The sequence below is a fragment of the Hevea brasiliensis genome, chromosome 4 (genome assembly GCF_030052815.1).
Source record: "Hevea brasiliensis isolate MT/VB/25A 57/8 chromosome 4, ASM3005281v1, whole genome shotgun sequence".
Taxonomy (NCBI): domain Eukaryota; kingdom Viridiplantae; phylum Streptophyta; class Magnoliopsida; order Malpighiales; family Euphorbiaceae; genus Hevea; species Hevea brasiliensis.
In genome coordinates this window covers 37,906,569-37,916,630 of record NC_079496.1, presented here as the reverse complement: position 1 = coordinate 37,916,630, position 10,062 = coordinate 37,906,569, and the positions used below count along the sequence as shown (strand labels likewise).

General features: G+C 35.3%; 1 non-coding gene across 1 annotated transcript; it reads left to right on the top strand.

The window, feature by feature from the left end:
• Nucleotides 1-1,442: 1,442 nt before the first annotated feature.
• LOC131179619 (small nucleolar RNA R71) lies at nt 1,443-1,549 on the top strand. Its single transcript, XR_009148510.1, has one exon. It is a non-coding gene; the product is annotated as a small nucleolar RNA R71 (small nucleolar RNA).
• The last annotated feature ends 8,513 nt before the right edge of the window (nt 1,550-10,062 follow it).

Below are 10,062 nucleotides of genomic sequence, written 5' to 3'. Positions count from 1 at the left end.
ACTTGCCCACCTTAATAGGGATGTTCTCTAGGATTCCCACAGGATATTTAACAGATCGATCAGCCAATTGTAGTGATATTGTTGTGGGTTTCAGTTCTCCGACTTCTAGCTTTTGACATATTGATAGAGGCATTAGACTTACACATGCCCAAAAATCACAGAGGGCCGTGTCTATTTTCATATTGCCGATGAGACAAGGTATGGAGAAACTTCCTGGATCCTTCAACTATGGTGGTAATTTGTTTTGTAGTATGGCACTGCATTCCTTTGTGAGAGCAACAGTCTCATAGTCTTCCAGCTTTCTTTTCTTTGACAAACTTTTCTTAAGGAATTTAGTGTAGGATGGCATCTAAGAAAGTGCTTCAGTGAAGGGAATGTTGATGTAGAGTTGCTATTAAACTTCTAAAAACTTCCCAAACTGCTTGTCCAATTTGGCTTTCTGGAATCTCTAAGGAAAAGGTAGAGGAGGCTGATATGGCTTTGGTAGCTTCTTTTTCTTCCTTTCTTCCACTTTCTAGTCCATTTTGGCTTCTTTCTCTTTCTCCTCTGTTTGGCTTTTAGATTTATCAGAGGTTTTCCCAGTTGGTTCTTCCTCTGATTATTCTAGAACTCTTCCACTCCTCAATGTAACTTCCTTACAATGCTCCTTTGGGTTCATCTCTAGTTGACTAGGCAGTTTACCGACAGCCTTGCTTGAAGAACTTGCCTGCTGAGCAATTTGATTTTCAAGCATCTTGTTATCAGTGGCAAGTTGGTCCATTTTGGAAGCTAGCTGCTTGATCATTTCATTCTGCTATTATTGAGCTGCTAAGAAACCTTCCATCATGGATTCCATGGTTAACTTTGGTTCAGGCTGTTGAGGTTAAGGAGGTAGTGGTGGCTGTGCAAAGTTTTGTCCTCTCTTCTGAAATCTACGGGGTGCTAGTGATCTGTACCCTTACTATTTGTTCATTGACTGATTCTATAAATTTGACCATGCGAAATTTGGGTGGTTCTTCCATCCAGGGTTATAAGTATTTGAGTATGAATTGTTGAGTTGCCTCTGGTTGAAGTTCCCTCCGTTATTCACATAGTTTATCTATTCTGTGGAGGGTTCATTGAAGTTATTGCATTCTGAAGACATATAACCTCCTCCACAACTGTCACAGTGCTGGTTGCTCATTCCTACAGCATTGGCTTGCATTTTGTCAAGCCTCTTCATGAGCTGGTCAAATTGAGCATTTATCATGCTTAGGGCATCCACTTCCAGGATCCTTACTGTCCTCTTTGTATTTCCCCTTTCATTTGACCATTTGTAGTTGTGATACGTGACCCTCTCCAGAAGTTCAAGTGCTTATGTTACCATTTTCTCCATTAGGTCATCTTCTATAGCTGAATCTACTATGCTCCTTGTGGAGGGCAATAGCCCATTATAGAAATTTTGAACTAGGAGCCAATCTACTATGCCATGGTGTGGACATTCTCTCTGCAGATCTTTATACCTCTTCCATGCGTCATAGAGTGATTCACCTTCCTTCTGTCTAAAGTTGTTGAGTTCAACCCTCAATTTTGCAGCCTTTGCAGGGGGGAAATACCTTGCTAGAAAAGTTTGTGAGAGGTCTTCCAAAGTGGTGAATGTTCCAGCTGGTTGAGAAAGTAACCATTTCCTTACTTTATCTCGAAGGGAGAATGGAAATGCTCTGAGTTTTATAACTTGATCAGAGACGCCATTCATCTTGAATGTGTCACATAGGGCAAGAAAGCATTGGAGGTGGTAGTGCGAATCTTCTATAGGTGAAACTCCAAACTGGGTCTGTTGAATCATTTGGAACCATGCTGGTTTTAATTCAAAATTGTTAGCCTCCACTGTGGGTATAAACTTGTGTTTTTCACGCTTCCGTTCCTTCACTCGTAACACTAGGCTAGAATCCTTGAATAGATGGAGCTCCGTAGTCTCTCAAGAGTCTTGGCCTGTTGTTCTTATCGACCATGATTGGAGTTTCTGGATTTCCTTGATATTGTTCTTAGTGTCTCCTTTCTCTCCTGATGGCTCTTAGAGTCCTATCTATCTCGGGATCCAAGTCCAAAACTTCTTCTTCTGGCTTTGCTCTGGTCATGCACCAAACCAAATACCTGAGATAAAATAAGAGAAATAAAAAAAAATAGTAAATAGAAATGCCTAAATCAGCAAAATTGCCAATTGCTTAATATTACTAAAACTAAATTCCCCGACAACGGCACTAAGAACTTGTTTGCCGGTTTTACAACCACCGCAAGTGCACGGATCAATAACAAGTAATAAAGTAGTGAGTGAAGTATCATCCCATGAGGAATTTAGTTAGCAAGCACCAAGCTACACAGCAATTCTGACTGTTTAGGCTACCGAAAATGAGTGAAGAGTGAATTAAATCTAATTTGGATACTAAAAATAAACTTTGAATGAAATTATTTATTAAAGAAATTCTAGAATTAAGATTTCACACTGTAACCTTATTATGGATTTTAATCTTGTCTATTCATTGGATTGAGGATCGTCACTTCTATGGAAATTAATACTAAGATATCTTAGATCCTCTCTCAAGGCACCTAAAGTGTGTTTCGATCAGAGCTAAACCCTACTTTCATTGGTGATTAGTCCTAATAAAAACCCTTTAAGATATTTGATTAATTACAAAACTCCACAGAGGTCATCAGCCTATATTTAGGTCAGATTACCTAGGTTCAAAATCCTAATTTTCTAATATTAATCTTCACCTTTCAGTCTTTTGATTAATATCTGTAATCAATACTAAGTGGGTACCAACACATAGCATGCATTAAGATCACAAGAAACTGAATGAAAGAACAAAACTCAAATCCAATAAATAAAACTTAATATTTTTCCATAATAACAATCACAAGTGTTACTCTCCTAATTCCATAATAAAGGGATTACTCACCCATGATGAGTTTAACAAACACAATAAAAGTAAAATGAAAGAACATGAATGGTTTGCTTAAGGAAATAGAACAAAAGAACCAATGAGGATTTTCTGCAGCCTTGAACTTGTGGAACTTTGGCTGAAGGTTTCCTTTTGTGCTGATGCTTTCCTCTTCAAGACAGCTATAAAGAATATCTATGTGAAAATGAGATTAGGTCTGGATTGAGATTTTTTTTCTGAACTTTCCTCTTGCTTTCTGTTGCCTCTATTTATATTCCAAGTCTAGGGTTAGGTTTTTAGAGTCCCAAAAGCATTAGAAGTCTCTCCTCTCTATAGAAACTGGAGTTGGAATCAATTCAGGAATCTGGCTATCACGTGATACATGGCCCATGTGTCACTACACAGCTCAGGGCCATGTAACTTACTGGAGCTTGAATGGTTGCCTTTTGTATCAGGACAGGAGTTTACACGGACCTCAGGAAGTTACACGGGCCTGATTACACGGCCCATGTACTTTTGTTCTTCAGAGAAATCTTTAAGCCTGGCCTAGTAAAGACTTACACAGGTCTTCATAGTTTACACCGGTCATGGTACACGGCCCGTGTACTTTGTTTCTTTCTTGTCTCTTTGGCTTTCTCCTGGCAGTAGGTTACACGAGTCTGTGGCTTTGCTTACATAACCCGTGTAAGGTGTATCAGCAACACTTCTCTATCCTTTGGTCTTTCTAAGCTTTCTTCTTTGCTCCTATGCCTTGGAACTTCTTTGAAACTGTAACACCGTCACTTTAGATAGTCTATACATTCTACTGTTTTGGTGACTAATGTTTGTTTGAACAGCCAAAATGTCTAGAACTATATTTAAACTACAGTGAGGAGTCATAAATAACTTAAACTATAGTAAGAAAATTTCAGAAAAAATTTTAGAAATGAAATGCACTAAAGTTAAATAAGCCATAGCTACAGCAATGGGTGACCTAATGGAAAGTGACTACAAAGACACTTAGCAACCCTAGACCCGTAGGGAACCCTGTGAAATAATTTTTGGGACTCTAGTGAAGAGTTTTTGAGCCTTAGATAGCAATAGAATACCAAGAAAATGCTAAGAAATTTTTCTAAATCGGTACTGACAATTTTAACTTATTAAGCACAACGAAGGGTATTTTGGTCATTTCACCTTCAGAGATGATTTTTAATCAACTTGTCCATTCAAGTAAGTGAGGTATATGACATAAAATGTGAATAAATATTGATAAAAAAATTAATTAAAAATGAATAAAGAAAGAAAGAAAAAGAAAACAAAAATGAAATAAAAATGCAATAATGACATCATTATTATGTCACTAAAAATTTTTCCACCAATCAAAATAAGACAAGCCCCACCATAAAAATCTAAAAGGAGATAAATTAAATTAAAAACACTTCATTTTCTTCCTTTGCTTCATGTGTTCGAAACACCTCTCTCTTCCTCCATTGAAATTTCTTTCATCCACCTTCAAAATTCCTTCATTTCTCACCATAACTCACTAAATATTCTTCGTTAAAACTTGTTATCTATCATTGCTAAGATACTTAGAGGCACAAAGAAGTAGAAAAAAAAGGAGTTCTAGCAAGTTTGAAAGACACCCAAAAGAGGTTAGTGTCAATTTCTTTCTCTCTCTCTCTCTAATTTCCTTGTTGGGTTCATGAATTGAGTTAAGAATTGTTGAAATTTAAACAAAATATGCATGTTTGGACCTACCCAGAAAACCAACTTAGGTTGACCTAAAAATTGCTTAAATTCGAGTAACTAATATTCTGGACCTGAAAAATGACTAAATGAACAATGTTTGTTCAATTGGCCATAACATTGTGTAGAGAAGTCCAAATGACCTGATTTTTAAACCCATGGAAAGCTTAGACAATGTAGAACAACTTTCATGAAGAACAGAAACCTAAATTCTGACCATAACTATTTCAAATTGCTAGCTAAATCTAGGGTACCAAAACTGCCAGAACCAAATTCTGCCCAAAAATTCTGGGAATGGACCAATCCGGCCAGTTATGGTAAAAATCCCATAACTTGAGCTGCAAAGTTTCAAATGGAGTGATTCAAAAAGGGAATTAAAGTAGACACATAAAGGAACAACTTTGGTGAAGAAAGTTTGGCCAAAATCTTACTTTAGATTGGTCCAATGGAACAGTAAACCTAAGTGACCAAATCTGAAAATTTGAAATAACTTCCAATAAACTTTGAAGTGAATTTACATGTTTATAGAACTTTGGAAGTAATTAAATTAATTCAGGATCTTTTTTGTTCATTTATTCTATATTCAGTCTTATTACTCATAGATGTGATCTCTTTGGGTACTTATTTAAATTTAAAACTTATTGCTCTTATCTATGCCCAGGTAACCTATAACCAACTATAAAGATTGGATAAACAGGAGTACACTAGTTAAACATCCATATGTCTAACATAGATACATCTGTCATGTCAGGCACTAGGCCAGCGAGCAAGCATGAAGCCAGAAATAAAATTAGACACAATGGCTAACGGGCAGGCATAAAGCCTGTAGAACAACCATATCAGACATATATTGTCTATTAATGATTATTCCAGAGGGCAGTACTACAATCTATAGTCCCTAATTGGTATACCAATCGATTCATGCTATATAAATAAGTCTATGTATACTTTGGGCAAATTAATTTTATTAAGTATTTATAGTTTTGATATTATGTGCTAGTTGTATTTAATAACATTTTCATGCTACTTATAATGGGAAACATAAGTCCCACATGCATATTCATGTCACTTTTATGTTTATCAATTCATTTTGATTAACTTCATATCATATAACAAGTCATTTTATAAATATTTCTCAAGGTCTAGATTTGATGTCTTAAGTTCACCTAACAAATTGGTCAAGGTGTGGCCACTATTTGGCCACACTTCCTTCATGGACATTGTTCTTTTTTATTCATGTCATTTGAAGTTTTAGAACTCAAGTTATGGTCAAATAGCCATAACTAGTTCATGGTTTCTTTCTGGGTCCAAATTCAAGAGTCCATATTTCCTTAATTATTTGGACATGTCACAGTCACCTTTAGACCTAATATTCTTCATAGAAGTTGTTATCCTATGTCTAATTATTACTCAGAATTTGGAATTACAATTTTTCAAGTTTTGTAGAATTAGTTATAACTAATTAACTGGCCTAGACTCAGGTACCCTGTGTCTACAGGATTCTAGGTTCAAGTCAGTGGCATTTACTCCCATTTTAGGGTTCTTAACTCCAATTTTGAGAAAAGTTTCAAAATAAAAGTTGAAGCCCTATCTCTTAGGTTTCCATAACAGTTTGGCTCATCCCATTTGGGATTTCCTATTGGGAGATATGCTATAAATACTATTCTGGGGTCAAGTAGCGGTTTAGTCAAATTCGATATTTTGATGAGCTGAATTGCTATAGCAATTTGGCTTAGTTCCCTCAGGTTCTAGGTTCTAGTAAAAACATCAATATTGTAGATCTATATCTTATAAAAATTTTAGCACTAATTTTATTGAATTTGTAATTTTTTAGACTAAGTTATGGCCTTTTTGCCAAAACTAGTCGGGTAAGCCTATGTCTAGTAATTTTTGGACAATATGGTTCTAGACAGTGTTATGTCCCAACTTGGGCCAGCAATTTGGTTTAGTTAGAGGCATTTCTGGGCTCTGTGTTCTTCACGAAAGTTGTAGTACTATGTCTAAGCTTTCCAATGGCATAAAATTCAGGTCATTTGGACCTTTCTAGAGTAAGTTATGGCCATTTGAACAATTACTATTTATTTGGCTTTTTCCAGGTCCAAATTAGGGTTACCCGAATTCAAGCAATTTTTAGGTCATGTTAAGGTCAGTTTTTGGGCATACTATTTTTGTCACACCCTACCCCTCTGTAAGGCATAACATGATCCCGTAGTATACCTAATGAATTACCAACTTCGTCTACTGATAACCCATTAAATACACTACAAGGGATTTTAAAACTTTTCTTACTTTTTTTTTTACAGTGGTGAGCACTATTTACAGGTGTTAAAAACTTTTTGAACTGAAGTGATAGAACTAACACATTTGAATTATTAGGAATTTCTATAAAAATTTTGGCAGAGTGCCATCTGTATTTTGGATAAAACAGTTCTTCAGGAAACCTGTAAAAAAACACTTCAATATATTTTTCAATCTCAACTCCAACAATTAAACAACACAATATTTTCCTCAACTCAATTCCATAATAATTTTTCAAAGAATGAGATTAAAGAGATACAGTACAATCTTTAAAAGTCAAAATAACTCATAATTTATTTTACAACTTCAAGGTACAATTTTATTTTACAACTGCTCAAACCAATAACAAAATATACATACAGTGAATATACATTACAATACAAAATGTAAAATGAGGTATACTCAATATACCCGATGATCTCTCGCTGAATGTACTAGCAGCCTAGTCTGCTGCCCTGTCCGTCTGTCTACCTGTGACAGTAATGAAAAGCTATAGCTGAGACAATGTCTTAGTGGTGCACAACATTTACCAAATACAACTTTAATCACAATTCATAAATCATATAAATAGTGGATACTTAAAACCATTGTTAAATTCAAGACAATAAATGTCACGAGGATTTTAAACTCTATTTCGCAATATCATAATAAATCTCAATAATCAAAACATAGTTAAATTCAAAAGACAGTGAATGTCAATAAGAATTTAAACTGCATTTCACAATTTCACAATACATATCAATAAATCACACACACAGCTTAATCATGTTTCAAAGTTCAATTCGTCCCAAAAGCCGATGGCTAATGAGGTATTCAATTCGTCCCAAAAGTTGATGACTAATGAGGAATAACATGGCTAGCTAGCAAAATTATGAGTACTCATTCGATTCGTCCTCAACAGGCACACACCTCAACACTTCAGCCAGAGAGGGAATTCAATTCGTCCCACTAGACAAGCTAGCGAGGAATACAATCAATATACATGATAGCTATGGTTTCAAATCATTTCTAGTGCGTTTAATCAATAAGTATCCATCAATATCATTCAAACAATTTTGCACAGTTTCAAACCATTTACAATGCTTTTCAAGCAATAAATATTCATTCAAACACATTTCCACAATTTAAAACAATAATGTATAAATAGTCATAATTCATTTCAATTGAAAAATTCAAAAGAATTAGCTGTTGTGCACAAACCTCTGATAACTGTCTCCTGGTCTTGACTCAGTGTTTCTTTCCCTTTTCCTGAGTCTTTGCTAACTGAGAAACACAATTTGAAGTGTTTCAGTACTCATTTAAACTGTCTCTAACGATAATGCTCGATAATTAATTCACTGAATTCTATTATTTGCTGAGTCAACCTAATATGTTGACCCTAAATGCGTTCTAGGTAAATAAGGTTTTAATGCTACTAATTTGTCACATTCAATAGTCTTTTAGGGTTGGTACATGTTACCAAGTTTATTTCCATGTATACTGCATTTTCTTGCAATTTGCTGGGTTCCGGGATATTAGTTTGACCTAGCCGGACGACCTAGTTTCCTCAGTTTTCGGATTTCAGTCAAAACTACAAAGTTGTAGATCTATGTCTTATTGCACATGGGGAAAAATTTCAGGTTATTCTGAGTTATGTAGACCAAGTTATGGTCATTTTACTATTGCTAGTCAAATTGCATCAAAATTGGTCACTTTAGGTCACTTTAGGTTAATTTTGGTTCGGCCAGTTTTTGGACCCGAATTTGTGAAAGCTTTTTGGCTTGCTTATGGTCATTTCTGGGCTTTGGTGTCTGAATAAGACTTGTAGATATAGGTCTTAACTATTCATGGTCAAAATTCCAGGTCAATTGGACCTGTTTTGAGTGAGTTGTGGCCTAAACACTAACTACTGCCCAAATTGTCAATTTTCAGGCCTTGTTTGCACTTAATCCGGATTTGGTCATTTTTCAAGCTACCTTGCAAGCAGAATTTTGGCAAGCTTCCTTCATGAAAGTTGGCACATTTTGTGCCTAGTTTCACCTCCAATTGGTCTCATACCAATTGGAGCCACACACTTAAAGTTCTAGGCCTAAAACTCAAACTGCCTTATTGCATTTCTTTCATACACATCAAGGATCACTTTTAACACTTACCAAAGTCAACATTCAAGCCAATTCTGGTTGTACTATAACCTAAACATAATTCACAACATATTATAGGTCATTTTTCCAGCTTACAATTACATTCAATGTGCACCATTTAGTACAGAATTTTTCAAACCAAATTTACAATAATTCAATCACCTAACCATAACACTTTTACATGTCCAACTTCACACCATCACACACATACCCAAACTGCCATAATAACCAACACAATTCAACATTAACATTCTATAATCCAAACATGAAATAACATCCTTATGGTTCACCAAACCAGGCTGCCATTTTATGCATTACATTCCCATAATTTCTAAGCATTCAAATTTCAATACACATTCACATATACTAAGTATACATCACCCAAATAATTTCCTACACCATATACATTTAATCATTCCTTTAATTCACCATTTACAAGCAAAAATAAACTGTCTTCAAGGTGTTTCCATGGCTGCCAAAAGTACACTTCCCACTTTAAACATCAAACCTCAAAATTTTCTCCATAAATCAAACATCCATAACATCCTTACAAACTTTAATGAAACAATAATAAAAAATACAAACTTACCACTTTGGAAATTCTTCAAAACCTCTCCAAAACTTGGTTTTCTTGTTGCCTATCTACTGCCCATGGTGTGAGGATTAACTTTAATGAAGGAAGGTGCAAAGAAGGAAGCTTAAATCAAGCTTGCATGAAGCTTTCAAGTGGACGGCAATGGTGGATCTTCTTGGGAGCAATTTGGCTGGTTCTTGGAGAAGTGAGGAAGAAGATGATCTGCTGTCCAAATGAAGTGGTAGTGGTCCGCTTTGATGAATTAGTGGAGCACTATTTCAAAATAAATTATTAGTTTAATCCAAGATTTCATTTTCCCACATTAAGCTTTCCATTTTTGCTATTTACATTAGGTATCACTAATTTAATTTTTCATGACCTTTTCCATGTGTAATATCATGTATTTTTAATGGACATTTAGGTCAAAAGACAAATCGGGGTGTCA